Genomic DNA, 14913 nt, shown 5'->3' with positions numbered 1-14913 from the left:
TGTAAATGGGAGTAAGTGTGTAAATGTCAGTGAGTGTGAGTAAGTGTGAGAGTAAGTGTGACCAAATGTGTCAATGTGAGTGAGTGTGAGTAAGTGTAAGTCAGTGTGTATGTAAGTGTTAGTAAGTGTGTAAATGTGAGTGAGTGTGTAAATGTGAGCGAGTGTGAGTAAGTGTGTAAATGTGAGTAAGTGTGAGTGGGTGTGATTAAGTGTGAGAGTAAGTGTGAGCAATTGTGTCAATGTGAGTGAGTGTAAGTAAGTGTGAGTCCGTGTGAATGTAAGTGTTAGTAAGTGTGTAAATGTGAGTGAATGTGTAAATGTGAGCGAGTGTGAGTGTAAGTGTGTAAATGCGAGTAAGTGTGTAAATGTCAGTATGTGTGAGTGTAAGTGTGTAAATTTGAGTAATTGTAAGTTTAAGTGTAAGTGAGTTAGTGTAAATGAGTGGGTGTGAGTAACTGTGATAGTAAGTGTAAGCAAGTGTGTCAATGTGAGTGAGTGAGTGTGAGTAAGTGTGAGTCAGTGTGAATTTTAGTGTTAGTAAGTGTGTTAATGTGAGCAAGTGTGTAAATGTCAGTCAGTGTGAGTAAGTGTGAGTGTGAGTAAGTGTGTAAATGTCAGTCAGTGTGAGTAAGTGTGAGTGTGAGTAAGTGTGTAAATGGGAGTAAGTGTGTAAATGTGAGCAAGTGTGTAAAGGTCAGTGAGTAAGTGTAAGTGTGAGTAAGTGTGTCAATGGGAGTACGTGTGTAAATGCCAGTGAGTGTGAGTAAGTGTGAGTGTGAGGAAGTGTGTAAATGTCAGTGAGAGTGAGTAAGTGTGAGAGTTAGTGTGAGCAAGTGTGTCAGTGTGAGTGAGGGAGTGTGAGTGAGTGTGAATGTAAGTGTTAGTTAGTGTGTAAATTTGAGTAATTGTGAGTTTAAGTGTTAGTGAGTTAGTGTAAATGAGTGGGTGTGAGTAACTGTGAGAGTAAGTGAGCAAGTGTGTAAATGTGAGTGAGTGTGAGTAAGTGGGTAAATGTAAGTTTGTAAATGTCAGTGAGTGAGTGTAAGTGTGTAAACGGGAGTAAGTGTGTAAATGTCAGTGAGTGTGAGTAAGTGTGAGTGTGAGTAAGTGTGTAAATGGGAGTAGGTGTGTAAATGTCAGTGAATCTGAGTAAGTGTGAGTGTGAGTAAGTGTGTAAATGGGAGTAAGTGTGAGTAAGTGTGAGTTGTTGTGAGTAAGTGTGAGTGTAAGTGTGATTAAGTGTGTAAATGTGAGTTTGTAAATGTGAGGAAGTGTGAGTAAGTGTGTCAATGGGAGTATGTGTGTAAATGTCAGTGAGTGTGAGTAAGTGTGAGTGTGAGGAAGTGTGTAAATGTCAGTGAGTGTGAGTAAGTGTGAGAGTTAGTGTGAGCAAGTGTGTTAATGTGAGTGAGGGAGTGTGAGTGAGTGTGAATGTAAGTGTGAGTTAGTGTGTAAATTTGAGTAATTGTGAGTTTAAGTGTGAGTGAGTGTGAGTGAATGTGAATGTAAGTGATATTAAGTGTGTAAATGTGAGTGAGTGTGTAAATGTGAGTGAGTGTGTAAATGGCAGTGAGTGTGAGTAAGTGTGTAAATGTGAGTAAGTGTGTAAATGTCAGTGAGTGTGAGTAACTGTTAGTGTGATTAAGTGTGTAAACAGGAGTGTGTAAATGTCTGTGAGTGTGAGTAAGTGTGAGTGTGAGTAAGTGTGTTAATGGGAGAAAGTGTGTAATTGTCAGTGAGTGTAAGTGTGAGTGTGAGTAAGTGTGTAAATGTCAGTGAGTGTGAGTAAGTGTGAGTTGGTGTGAGTAAGTGTGAGTGTAAGTGTGAGCAAGTGTGTAAATGTGAGTTTGTAAAAGTGAGCGAGTGTGAGTAAGTGTGTAAATGTGAGTAAGTGTGTAAATGTCAGTGAGTGTGAGTAAGTGTGAGTGTGAGTAAGTGTGTAAACGGGAGTAAGTGTGTAAATGTCAGTGAGTGTGAGTAAGTGTGAGTTAGTGTGTAAATGCGAGTAAGTGTGTAAATGTCAGTGAGTGTGAGTAATGTGAGTTGGTGTGAGTAAGTGTGAGTGTAAGTGTTAGTAAGTGTGTAAATGTGAGTTTGTAATTGTAAACGAATGTGAGTATGTGTGTAAATGTCAGTGAGTGTGAGTAAGTGTGAGTGTGAGTAAGTGTGTAAATGTGAGTAAGTGTGTAAATGTCAGTAAGTGTAAGTAAGTGTGAGTGTGAGTAAGTGTGTAAATGGGAGTAAGTGTGTAAATGTCAGTGAGTGTGAGTAAGTGTGAGTTGGTGTGAGTAAGTGTGAGTGTAAGGGTGAGCAAGTGTGTCAATATGAGTGAGTGTGAGTGAGTATAAATGTTAGTGTGTAAATGTGAGTAATTGTGAGTGTAAGTGTGAGTGAGTTAGTGTAAATGAGTGGGTGTGAGTAACTGTGAGAGTAAGTGTGAGCAAGTGTGTCAATGTAAGGAAGTGTGAGGAAGTGTGAGTGAGTGTGAATGTAAGTGTTAGTAAGTGTGTAAATGTGAGTGAGTGTGAGTGGGTGTGAGTAAGTGTGAGCAAGTGTGTCAATGTGAGTGAGTGTGAGTCATTGTGAGTTAGTGTGAATGTAAGTGTTAGTAAGTGTTTAAATGTGAGTGTGTAAATGTAAGCAAGTGTGAATAAGTGTGTAAATGTGAGCGAGTGTGAGTGGGTGTGAGTAAGTGTGAGCAAGTGTGTCAATGTGAGTGAGTGTGAGTCATTGTGAGTTAGTGTGAATGTAAGTGTTAGTAAGTGTGTAAATGTGATTGTGTAAATGTAAGCAAGTGTGAATAAGTGTGTAAATGGGAGTACGTGTGTAAATGTCAGTGAGTGTGAGTAAGTGTGAGTGTGAGTAAGTGTGAGAGTTAGTGTGAGCAAGTGTGTCAATGTGTGTGAGAGAGTGTGAGTGAGTGTGAATGTAAGTGCTAGTTAGTGTGTAAATTTGAGTAATTGTAAGTTTAAGTGTGAGTGAGTTAGTGTAAATGAGTGGGTGTGAGTAACTGTGAGTGTAAGTTTGAGCAAGTGTGTCAATGTGAGTGAGTGTGAGTAAGTGTGAGTGAGTGTGAATGTAAGTGTTAGTAAGTGTGTAAATGTGAGTGAGTGTGTAAATGTGAGCGTGTGTGAGTCAGTGTATAGATGTGAGTAAGTGTGTAAATGTCAGTGAGTGTGTAAATGTGAGCGAGTGTGAGTAAGTGTGTAAATGTGAGTAAGTGTGTAAATGTCAGTGAGTGTGAGTAAGTGTGAGTTGGTGTGAGTGGGTGTGAGTAAGTGTGAGTGTAAGTGTGAGCAAGTGTGTCAATGTGAGTGAGTGTGAGTGAGTGTAAATGTAAGTGTGTAAATGTGAGTATGTGTGAGTGTAAGTGTGAGTGAGTTAGTGTAAATGAGTGTGTGTGAGTAACTGAGAAAGTAAGTATGAGCAAGTGTGAGGAAGTGTGAGTGAGTGTGAATGTAAGTGTAAGTAAATGTGTAAATGTTAGTGGGTGTGTAAATGTGAGCGAGTGTGAGTGGGTGTGAGTAATTGTGAGCAAGTGTGTCAATGTGAGTGAGTGTGAGTCATTGTGAGTGAGTGTGAATGTAAGTGTTAGTAAGTGTATAAGTTTGAGTGTGTAAATGTAAGCAAGTGTGAGTAAGTGTGTAAATGTAAGCAAGTGTGTAAATGTCACTGAGTGTAAATGTAAGTGTGAGTAAGTGTGTAAATGGGAGTATGTGTGTAAATGTCAGTGAGTGTGAGTGTAAGGAAGTGTGTAAATGTCAGTGAGTGTGAGTAAGTGTGAGAGTTAGTGTGAGCAAGTGTGTCAATGTGAGTGAGTGAGTGTGAATGTAAGTGATAGTTAGTGTGTACATTTGAATAATTGTGAGTTTAAGTGTGAGTGAGTTAGTGTAAATGAGTGGGTGTGAGTAACTGTGAGAGTAAGTGTGAGCAAGTGTGTCAATGTGAGTGAGTGTCAGTAAGTGTGAGTGAGTGTGAATGTAAGTGTTAGTAAGTGTGTAAATGTGAGTGAGTGTGTACATGTGAGAGAGTGTGAGTAAGTGTATAAATGTGAGTAAGTGTGTAAATGTCAGTGAGTGTGAGTAAGTGTGAGTAAGTGTGTAAACGGGAGTAAGTGTGTAAATGTCAGTGAGTGTGAGTAAGTGTGAGTGTGTAAATGGGAGTAAGTGTGTAATTGTCAGTGAGTGTGAGTAATTGTGATTGTAAGTGTTAGTAAATGTGTAAATGTGAGTGTGTAAATGTATGCGAATGTGAGTAAGTGTGAGTGTGAGTAAGTGTGTAAACGGGAGTAAGTGTGTAAATGTCAGTGAGTGTAAGTGTGAGTGTGTAAATGGGAGTAAGTGTGTAATTGTCAGTGAGTGTGAGTAAGTGTGAGTGTGTAAATGGGAGTAAGTGTGTAATTGTCAGTGAGTGTGAGTAATTGTGATTGTAAGTGTTAGTAAATGTGTAAATGTGAGTGTGTAAATGTATGCGAATGTGAGTAAGTTGTGTAAATGTGAGTAAGTGTGTAAATGTCAGTGAGTTTGAGTAAGTGTTTAATGTGAGTAAGTGTGTAAATGTCAGTGAGTGTAAGTGTGAGTGTGAGCAAGTGTGTAAATGGGAGTAAGTGTGTAAATGTCAGTGAGTGTGAGTAAGTGTGAGAGTAAGTGTGACCAAATGTGTCAATGTGAGTGAGTGTGAGTAAGTGTAAGTCAGTGTGAATGTAAGTGTTAGTAAGTGTGTAAATGTGAGTGTGTAAATGTAAGCAAGTGTGAGTAAGTGTGTAAATGTGAGCAAGTGTGTAAATGTCACTGAGTGTAAGTGTAAGTGTGAGTAAGTGTGTAAATGGGAGTATGTGTGTAAATGTCAGTGAGTGTGAGTAAGTGTGAGTGTAAGGAAGTGTGTAAATGTCAGTGAGTGTGAGTAAGTGTGAGAGTTAGTGTGAGCAAGTGTGTCAATGTGAGTGAGTGAGTGTGAATGTAAGTGATAGTTAGTGTGTACATTTGAGTAATTGTGAGTTTAAGTGTGAGTGAGTTAGTGTAAATGAGTGGGTGTGAGTAACTGTGAGAGTAAGTGTGAGCAAGTGTGTCAATGTGAGTGAGTGTCAGTAAGTGTGAGTGAGTGTGAATGTAAGTGTTAGTAAGTGTGTAAATGTGAGTGAGTGTTTAAATGTGAGAGAGTGTGAGTAAGTGTATAAATGTGAGTAAGTGTGTAAATGTCAGTGAGTGTGTAAATGTGAGCGAGTGTGAGTAAGTGTTTAAATGTGAGTAAGTGTGTAAATGTCAGTGAGTGTGAGTAAGTGTGAGTAAGTGTGTAAACGGGAGTAAGTGTGTAAATGTCAGTGAGTGTAAGTGTGAGTGTGTAAATGGGAGTAAGTGTGTAATTGTCAGTGAGTGTGAGTAATTGTGATTGTAAGTGTTAGTAAATGTGTAAATGTGAGTGTGTAAATGTATGCGAATGTGAGTAAGTTGTGTAAATGTGAGTAAGTGTGTAAATGTCAGTGAGTTTGAGTAAGTGTTTAATGTAAGTAAGTGTGTAAATGTCAGTGAGTGTAAGTGTGAGTGTGAGCAAGTGTGTAAATGGGAGTAAGTGTGTAAATGTCAGTGAGTGTGAGTAAGTGTGAGAGTAAGTGTGACCAAATGTGTCAATGTGAGTGAGTGTGAGTAAGTGTAAGTCAGTGTGTATGTAAGTGTTAGTAAGTGTGTAAATGTGAGTGAGTGTGTAAATGTGAGCGAGTGTGAGTAAGTGTGTAAATGTGAGTAAGTGTGAGTGGGTGTGATTAAGTGTGAGAGTAAGTGTGAGCAATTGTGTCAATGTGAGTGAGTGTAAGTAAGTGTGAGTCCGTGTGAATGTAAGTGTTAGTAAGTGTGTAAATGTGAGTGAATGTGTAAATGTGAGCGAGTGTGAGTGTAAGTGTGTAAATGCGAGTAAGTGTGTAAATGTCAGTATGTGTGAGTGTAAGTGTGTAAATTTGAGTAATTGTAAGTTTAAGTGTAAGTGAGTTAGTGTAAATGAGTGGGTGTGAGTAACTGTGATAGTAAGTGTAAGCAAGTGTGTCAATGTGAGTGAGTGAGTGTGAGTAAGTGTGAGTCAGTGTGAATTTTAGTGTTAGTAAGTGTGTTAATGTGAGCAAGTGTGTAAATGTCAGTCAGTGTGAGTAAGTGTGAGTGTGAGTAAGTGTGTAAATGTCAGTCAGTGTGAGTAAGTGTGAGTGTGAGTAAGTGTGTAAATGGGAGTAAGTGTGTAAATGTGAGCAAGTGTGTAAAGGTCAGTGAGTAAGTGTAAGTGTGAGTAAGTGTGTCAATGGGAGTACGTGTGTAAATGCCAGTGAGTGTGAGTAAGTGTGAGTGTGAGGAAGTGTGTAAATGTCAGTGAGAGTGAGTAAGTGTGAGAGTTAGTGTGAGCAAGTGTGTCAGTGTGAGTGAGGGAGTGTGAGTGAGTGTGAATGTAAGTGTTAGTTAGTGTGTAAATTTGAGTAATTGTGAGTTTAAGTGTTAGTGAGTTAGTGTAAATGAGTGGGTGTGAGTAACTGTGAGAGTAAGTGAGCAAGTGTGTAAATGTGAGTGAGTGTGAGTAAGTGGGTAAATGTAAGTTTGTAAATGTCAGTGAGTGAGTGTAAGTGTGTAAACGGGAGTAAGTGTGTAAATGTCAGTGAGTGTGAGTAAGTGTGAGTGTGAGTAAGTGTGTAAATGGGAGTAGGTGTGTAAATGTCAGTGAATCTGAGTAAGTGTGAGTGTGAGTAAGTGTGTAAATGGGAGTAAGTGTGAGTAAGTGTGAGTTGTTGTGAGTAAGTGTGAGTGTAAGTGTGATTAAGTGTGTAAATGTGAGTTTGTAAATGTGAGGAAGTGTGAGTAAGTGTGTCAATGGGAGTATGTGTGTAAATGTCAGTGAGTGTGAGTAAGTGTGAGTGTGAGGAAGTGTGTAAATGTCAGTGAGTGTGAGTAAGTGTGAGAGTTAGTGTGAGCAAGTGTGTTAATGTGAGTGAGGGAGTGTGAGTGAGTGTGAATGTAAGTGTGAGTTAGTGTGTAAATTTGAGTAATTGTGAGTTTAAGTGTGAGTGAGTGTGAGTGAATGTGAATGTAAGTGATATTAAGTGTGTAAATGTGAGTGAGTGTGTAAATGTGAGTGAGTGTGTAAATGGCAGTGAGTGTGAGTAAGTGTGTAAATGTGAGTAAGTGTGTAAATGTCAGTGAGTGTGAGTAACTGTTAGTGTGATTAAGTGTGTAAACAGGAGTGTGTAAATGTCTGTGAGTGTGAGTAAGTGTGAGTGTGAGTAAGTGTGTTAATGGGAGAAAGTGTGTAATTGTCAGTGAGTGTAAGTGTGAGTGTGAGTAAGTGTGTAAATGTCAGTGAGTGTGAGTAAGTGTGAGTTGGTGTGAGTAAGTGTGAGTGTAAGTGTGAGCAAGTGTGTAAATGTGAGTTTGTAAAAGTGAGCGAGTGTGAGTAAGTGTGTAAATGTGAGTAAGTGTGTAAATGTCAGTGAGTGTGAGTAAGTGTGAGTGTGAGTAAGTGTGTAAACGGGAGTAAGTGTGTAAATGTCAGTGAGTGTGAGTAAGTGTGAGTTAGTGTGTAAATGCGAGTAAGTGTGTAAATGTCAGTGAGTGTGAGTAATGTGAGTTGGTGTGAGTAAGTGTGAGTGTAAGTGTTAGTAAGTGTGTAAATGTGAGTTTGTAATTGTAAACGAATGTGAGTATGTGTGTAAATGTCAGTGAGTGTGAGTAAGTGTGAGTGTGAGTAAGTGTGTAAATGTGAGTAAGTGTGTAAATGTCAGTAAGTGTAAGTAAGTGTGAGTGTGAGTAAGTGTGTAAATGGGAGTAAGTGTGTAAATGTCAGTGAGTGTGAGTAAGTGTGAGTTGGTGTGAGTAAGTGTGAGTGTAAGGGTGAGCAAGTGTGTCAATATGAGTGAGTGTGAGTGAGTATAAATGTTAGTGTGTAAATGTGAGTAATTGTGAGTGTAAGTGTGAGTGAGTTAGTGTAAATGAGTGGGTGTGAGTAACTGTGAGAGTAAGTGTGAGCAAGTGTGTCAATGTAAGGAAGTGTGAGGAAGTGTGAGTGAGTGTGAATGTAAGTGTTAGTAAGTGTGTAAATGTGAGTGAGTGTGAGTGGGTGTGAGTAAGTGTGAGCAAGTGTGTCAATGTGAGTGAGTGTGAGTCATTGTGAGTTAGTGTGAATGTAAGTGTTAGTAAGTGTTTAAATGTGAGTGTGTAAATGTAAGCAAGTGTGAATAAGTGTGTAAATGTGAGCGAGTGTGAGTGGGTGTGAGTAAGTGTGAGCAAGTGTGTCAATGTGAGTGAGTGTGAGTCATTGTGAGTTAGTGTGAATGTAAGTGTTAGTAAGTGTGTAAATGTGATTGTGTAAATGTAAGCAAGTGTGAATAAGTGTGTAAATGGGAGTACGTGTGTAAATGTCAGTGAGTGTGAGTAAGTGTGAGTGTGAGTAAGTGTGAGAGTTAGTGTGAGCAAGTGTGTCAATGTGTGTGAGAGAGTGTGAGTGAGTGTGAATGTAAGTGCTAGTTAGTGTGTAAATTTGAGTAATTGTAAGTTTAAGTGTGAGTGAGTTAGTGTAAATGAGTGGGTGTGAGTAACTGTGAGTGTAAGTTTGAGCAAGTGTGTCAATGTGAGTGAGTGTGAGTAAGTGTGAGTGAGTGTGAATGTAAGTGTTAGTAAGTGTGTAAATGTGAGTGAGTGTGTAAATGTGAGCGTGTGTGAGTCAGTGTATAGATGTGAGTAAGTGTGTAAATGTCAGTGAGTGTGTAAATGTGAGCGAGTGTGAGTAAGTGTGTAAATGTGAGTAAGTGTGTAAATGTCAGTGAGTGTGAGTAAGTGTGAGTTGGTGTGAGTGGGTGTGAGTAAGTGTGAGTGTAAGTGTGAGCAAGTGTGTCAATGTGAGTGAGTGTGAGTGAGTGTAAATGTAAGTGTGTAAATGTGAGTATGTGTGAGTGTAAGTGTGAGTGAGTTAGTGTAAATGAGTGTGTGTGAGTAACTGAGAAAGTAAGTATGAGCAAGTGTGAGGAAGTGTGAGTGAGTGTGAATGTAAGTGTAAGTAAATGTGTAAATGTTAGTGGGTGTGTAAATGTGAGCGAGTGTGAGTGGGTGTGAGTAATTGTGAGCAAGTGTGTCAATGTGAGTGAGTGTGAGTCATTGTGAGTGAGTGTGAATGTAAGTGTTAGTAAGTGTATAAGTTTGAGTGTGTAAATGTAAGCAAGTGTGAGTAAGTGTGTAAATGTAAGCAAGTGTGTAAATGTCACTGAGTGTAAATGTAAGTGTGAGTAAGTGTGTAAATGGGAGTATGTGTGTAAATGTCAGTGAGTGTGAGTGTAAGGAAGTGTGTAAATGTCAGTGAGTGTGAGTAAGTGTGAGAGTTAGTGTGAGCAAGTGTGTCAATGTGAGTGAGTGAGTGTGAATGTAAGTGATAGTTAGTGTGTACATTTGAATAATTGTGAGTTTAAGTGTGAGTGAGTTAGTGTAAATGAGTGGGTGTGAGTAACTGTGAGAGTAAGTGTGAGCAAGTGTGTCAATGTGAGTGAGTGTCAGTAAGTGTGAGTGAGTGTGAATGTAAGTGTTAGTAAGTGTGTAAATGTGAGTGAGTGTGTACATGTGAGAGAGTGTGAGTAAGTGTATAAATGTGAGTAAGTGTGTAAATGTCAGTGAGTGTGAGTAAGTGTGAGTAAGTGTGTAAACGGGAGTAAGTGTGTAAATGTCAGTGAGTGTGAGTAAGTGTGAGTGTGTAAATGGGAGTAAGTGTGTAATTGTCAGTGAGTGTGAGTAATTGTGATTGTAAGTGTTAGTAAATGTGTAAATGTGAGTGTGTAAATGTATGCGAATGTGAGTAAGTTGTGTAAATGTGAGTAAGTGTGTAAATGTCAGTGAGTTTGAGTAAGTGTTTAATGTGAGTAAGTGTGTAAATGTCAGTGAGTGTAAGTGTGAGTGTGAGCAAGTGTGTAAATGGGAGTAAGTGTGTAAATGTCAGTGAGTGTGAGTAAGTGTGAGAGTAAGTGTGACCAAATGTGTCAATGTGAGTGAGTGTGAGTAAGTGTAAGTCAGTGTGAATGTAAGTGTTAGTAAGTGTGTAAATGTGAGTGTGTAAATGTAAGCAAGTGTGAGTAAGTGTGTAAATGTGAGCAAGTGTGTAAATGTCACTGAGTGTAAGTGTAAGTGTGAGTAAGTGTGTAAATGGGAGTATGTGTGTAAATGTCAGTGAGTGTGAGTAAGTGTGAGTGTAAGGAAGTGTGTAAATGTCAGTGAGTGTGAGTAAGTGTGAGAGTTAGTGTGAGCAAGTGTGTCAATGTGAGTGAGTGAGTGTGAATGTAAGTGATAGTTAGTGTGTACATTTGAGTAATTGTGAGTTTAAGTGTGAGTGAGTTAGTGTAAATGAGTGGGTGTGAGTAACTGTGAGAGTAAGTGTGAGCAAGTGTGTCAATGTGAGTGAGTGTCAGTAAGTGTGAGTGAGTGTGAATGTAAGTGTTAGTAAGTGTGTAAATGTGAGAGAGTGTGAGTAAGTGTATAAATGTGAGTAAGTGTGTAAATGTCAGTGAGTGTGTAAATGTGAGCGAGTGTGAGTAAGTGTTTAAATGTGAGTAAGTGTGTAAATGTCAGTGAGTGTGAGTAAGTGTGAGTAAGTGTGTAAACGGGAGTAAGTGTGTAAATGTCAGTGAGTGTAAGTGTGAGTGTGTAAATGGGAGTAAGTGTGTAATTGTCAGTGAGTGTGAGTAAGTGTGAGTGTGTAAATGGGAGTAAGTGTGTAATTGTCAGTGAGTGTGAGTAATTGTGATTGTAAGTGTTAGTAAATGTGTAAATGTGAGTGTGTAAATGTATGCGAATGTGAGTAAGTTGTGTAAATGTGAGTAAGTGTGTAAATGTCAGTGAGTTTGAGTAAGTGTTTAATGTGAGTAAGTGTGTAAATGTCAGTGAGTGTAAGTGTGAGTGTGAGCAAGTGTGTAAATGGGAGTAAGTGTGTAAATGTCAGTGAGTGTGAGTAAGTGTGAGAGTAAGTGTGACCAAATGTGTCAATGTGAGTGAGTGTGAGTAAGTGTAAGTCAGTGTGAATGTAAGTGTTAGTAGGTGTGTAAATGTGAGTGTGTAAATGTAAGCAAGTGTGAGTAAGTGTGTAAATGTGAGCAAGTGTGTAAATGTCACTGAGTGTAAGTGTAAGTGTGAGTAAGTGTGTAAATGGGAGTATGTGTGTAAATGTCAGTGAGTGTGAGTAAGTGTGAGTGTAAGGAAGTGTGTAAATGTCAGTGAGTGTGAGTAAGTGTGAGAGTTAGTGTGAGCAAGTGTGTCAATGTGAGTGAGTGTGAATGTAAGTGATAGTTAGTGTGTACATTTGAGTAATTGTGAGTTTAAGTGTGAGTGAGTTAGTGTAAATGAATGGGTGTGAGTAACTGTGAGAGTAAGTGTGAGCAAGTGTGTCAATGTGAGTGAGTGTCAGTAAGTGTGAGTGAGTGTGAATGTAAGTGTTAGTAAGTGTGTAAATGTGAGTGAGTGTGTAAATGTGAGAGAGTGTGAGTAAGTGTATAAATGTGAGTAAGTGTGTAAATGTCAGTGAGTGTGTAAATGTGAGCGAGTGTGAGTAAGTGTTTAAATGTGAGTAAGTGTGTAAATGTCAGTGAGTGTGAGTAAGTGTGAGTAAGTGTGTAAACGGGAGTAAGTGTGTAAATGTCAGTGAGTGTAAGTGTGAGTGTGTAAATGGGAGTAAGTGTGTAATTGTCAGTGAGTGTGAGTAATTGTGATTGTAAGTGTTAGTAAATGTGTAAATGTGAGTGTGTAAATGTATGCGAATGTGAGTAAGTTGTGTAAATGTGAGTAAGTGTGTAAATGTCAGTGAGTTTGAGTAAGTGTTTAATGTAAGTAAGTGTGTAAATGTCAGTGAGTGTAAGTGTGAGTGTGAGCAAGTGTGTAAATGGGAGTAAGTGTGTAATTGTCAGTGAGTGTGAGTAATTGTGATTGTAAGTGTTAGTAAATGTGTAAATGTGAGTGTGTAAATGTATGCGAATGTGAGTAAGTTGTGTAAATGTGAGTAAGTGTGTAAATGTCAGTGAGTTTGAGTAAGTGTTTAATGTGAGTAAGTGTGTAAATGTCAGTGAGTGTAAGTGTGAGTGTGAGTAAGTGTGAGTAAGTGTGTAAATGTGAGCAAGTGTGTAAATGTCAGTCAGTGTGAGTAAGAGTGAGTGTGAGTAAGTGTGTAAATGGGAGTAAGTGTATAAATGGGAGTAAGTGTGTTAATGTCAGTGAGTGTGAGTAAGTGTGTAAATGTAAGTGTGAGTGGGTGTTAGTAAGTGTGAGCAAGTGTGTCAATGTGAGTGAGTGTGAGTCAGTGTGAATGTAAGTGTTAGTAAGTGTGTAAATGTGAGTGTGTAAATGTAAGCAAGTGTGAGTAAGTGTGTAAATGTGAGTGAAATTAAGTGTCAGTGTCAATATGCGTTAGTGTGTAAATGTGAGTGAGTGTGAGTGGGTGTGAGTAAGTGTGAGAGTAAGTGTGAGCAAGTGTGTCAATGTGAGTGAGTGTGAGTGAGTGTGAATGTAAGTGTTAAAAAGTGTGTAAATGTGAGTAATTGTGAGTGTAGGTGTGATTGAGTTAGTGTAAATGAGTGGGTGTGAGTAACTGTGAGAGTAAGTGTGAGCAAGTGTGTAAATGTGGAGTGAGTGGGAGTAAGTGTGAGTGAGTGTGAATGTAAGTGTTAGCAAGTGTGTAAATGTGAGTGAGTGTGTAAATGTGAGCGAGTGTGAGTAGGTGTGAGTGTGAGTAAGTGTGTAAATGTGAGTAAGTGTGAGCAAGCCAAGCAGGGTCGGGCCTGGTTAGTACTTGGATGGGAGACCGCCTGGGAATACCAGGTGCTGTAAGCATTTAATTCTTTATTTAATTCTTTATTTAATTCTTTATTTAATTAATTATTTAATTATTTATTCATATAATTTTTTTCCAGAAATGCATCCTTTCTGTAAGCGTTCGCCGATGGCATGGCGTTGCCACATTAGTCTTGAAGTGGCTCTCGAATCGAGTCAGCGCTCGCTTACGGCCACACCACCCTGAGCACGCCCGCTCTCGTCTGATCTCGGAAGCCAAGCAGGGTCGGGCCTGGTTAGTACTTGGATGGGAGACCGCCTGGGAATACCAGGTGCTGTAAGCATTTAATTCTTTATTTAATTCTTTATTTAATTAATTATTTAATTAATTATTTAATTATTTATTCATATAATTTTTTTCCAGAAATGCATCCTTTCTGTAAGCGTTCGCCGATGGCATGGCGTTGCCACATTAGTCTTGAAGTGGCTCTCGAATCGAGTCAGCGCTCGCTTACGGCCACACCACCCTAAGCAAGCCCGCTCTCGTCTGATCTCGGAAGCCAAGCAGGGTCGGGCCTATTTAGTACTTGGATGGGAGACCGCCTGGGAATACCAGGTGCTGTAAGCATTTAATTCCTTATTTAATTAATTATTTAATTATTTATTCATATAATTTTTTCCAGAAATGCATCCTTTCTGTAGCGTTCGCCGATGGCATGGCGTTGCCACATTAGTCTTGAAGTGGCTCTTGAATCGAGTCAGCGCTCGCTTACGGCCACACCACCCTGAGCACGCCCGCTCTCGTTTGATCTCGGAAGCCAAGCAGGGTTGGGCCTGGTTAGTACTTGGATGGGAGACCGCCTGGGAATACCAGGTGCTGTAAGCATTTAATTCCTTATTTAATTAATTATTTATTCATATAATTTTTTTCCAGAAATGCATCCTTTCTGTAAGCGTTCGCCGATGGCATGGCGTTGCCACATTAGTCTTGAAGTGGCTCTCGAATCGAGTCAGCGCTCGCTTACGGCCACACCACCCTGATCGCGCCCGCTCTCGTCTGATCTCGGAAGCCAAGCAGGGTCGGGCCTGGTTAGTACTTGGATAGAAGACCGCCTGGGAATAGCAGGTGCTGTAAGCATTTAATTCTTTATTTAATTCTTTATTTAATTAATTATTTATTTAATTATTCATATAATTTTTTTTCCAGAAATGCATCCTTTCTGTAAGCGTTCGCCGATGGCATGGCGTTGCCACATTAGTCTTGAAGTGGCTCTCGAATCGAGTCAGCGCTCGCTTACGGCCACACCACCCTCAGCACGCCTGCTCTCGTCTGATCTCGGAAGCCAAGCAGGATCGGGCCTGGTTAATACTTGGATGGGAGACCGCCTGGGAATACCAGGTGCTGTAAGCATTTAATTCTTTATTTAATTAATTATTTAATTATTTATTCATATAAATTTTTTCCAGAAATGCATCCTTTCTGTAAGCGTTCGCCGATGGCATGGCGTTGCCACATTAGTCTTGAAGTGGCTCTCGAATCGAGTCAGCGCTCGCTTACAGCCACACCACCCTGATCACGCCCGCTCTCGTCTGATCTCGGAAGCCAAGCAGGGTCGGGCCTGGTTAGTACTTGGATGGGAGACCGCCTGGGAATACCAGGTGCTGTAAGCATTTAATTCTTTATTTAATTCTTTATTTAATTAATTTTTTATTTAATTATTCATATAATTTTGTTCCAGAAATGCATCCTTTCTGTAAGCGTTCGCCGATGGCATGGCGTTGCCACATTAGTCTTGAAGTGGCTCTCGAATCGAGTCAGCGCTCGCTTACGGCCACACCACCCTGAGCACGTCCGCTCTCGTCTGATCTCGGAAGCCAAGCAGGGTCGGGCCTGGTTAGTACTTGGATGGGAGACCGCCTGGGAATACTGCCCTACAAAGCAAAAGCGCACTAACTACGCATTTGGTCAAAATTGAGTTAAGGGTTCAAATGGGCTTTGTGAGATCTGTTGTGTCTTGTGACAAAGTCTCCTGGTTCAATTTTGTCCCATTTCAGAGAAACGTGTGTGCCAAAATTGCAGTAACATGTTTTACTGGCTGGTGTAAAAAACTTTAAAGCCATTTTTCTCAGTTTCAGTGTTTGCGTAGATACT

At 39.8% G+C, this 14913-nt stretch overlaps 3 non-coding genes and 3 pseudogenes across 3 annotated transcripts; all 6 read left to right on the top strand.

Annotated features, from left to right (window-relative positions):
- Positions 1 to 12986: 12986 nt before the first annotated feature.
- LOC141356013 (5S ribosomal RNA) lies at positions 12987 to 13105 on the top strand. The gene has a single exon (XR_012362454.1). It is a non-coding gene; the product is annotated as a 5S ribosomal RNA (ribosomal RNA).
- Positions 13106 to 13270: 165 nt separating this feature from the next.
- On the top strand, positions 13271 to 13389 carry LOC141354316 (5S ribosomal RNA; annotated as a pseudogene).
- A 139-nt stretch (positions 13390 to 13528) lies between these two features.
- On the top strand, positions 13529 to 13647 carry LOC141356904 (5S ribosomal RNA). Its single transcript, XR_012363376.1, has one exon. It is a non-coding gene; the product is annotated as a 5S ribosomal RNA (ribosomal RNA).
- Positions 13648 to 13780: 133 nt separating this feature from the next.
- On the top strand, positions 13781 to 13899 carry LOC141354016 (5S ribosomal RNA; annotated as a pseudogene).
- A 154-nt stretch (positions 13900 to 14053) lies between these two features.
- On the top strand, positions 14054 to 14172 carry LOC141354329 (5S ribosomal RNA; annotated as a pseudogene).
- Positions 14173 to 14313: 141 nt separating this feature from the next.
- On the top strand, positions 14314 to 14432 carry LOC141354910 (5S ribosomal RNA). Its single transcript, XR_012361338.1, has one exon. It is a non-coding gene; the product is annotated as a 5S ribosomal RNA (ribosomal RNA).
- Positions 14433 to 14913: the final 481 nt, after the last annotated feature.

Source organism: Misgurnus anguillicaudatus, chromosome 21 (assembly GCF_027580225.2).
Source record: "Misgurnus anguillicaudatus chromosome 21, ASM2758022v2, whole genome shotgun sequence".
In the NCBI taxonomy this organism is placed as follows: Eukaryota; Metazoa; Chordata; class Actinopteri; order Cypriniformes; family Cobitidae; genus Misgurnus; species Misgurnus anguillicaudatus.
This window is presented reverse-complemented; position numbering and strand designations above follow the sequence as displayed.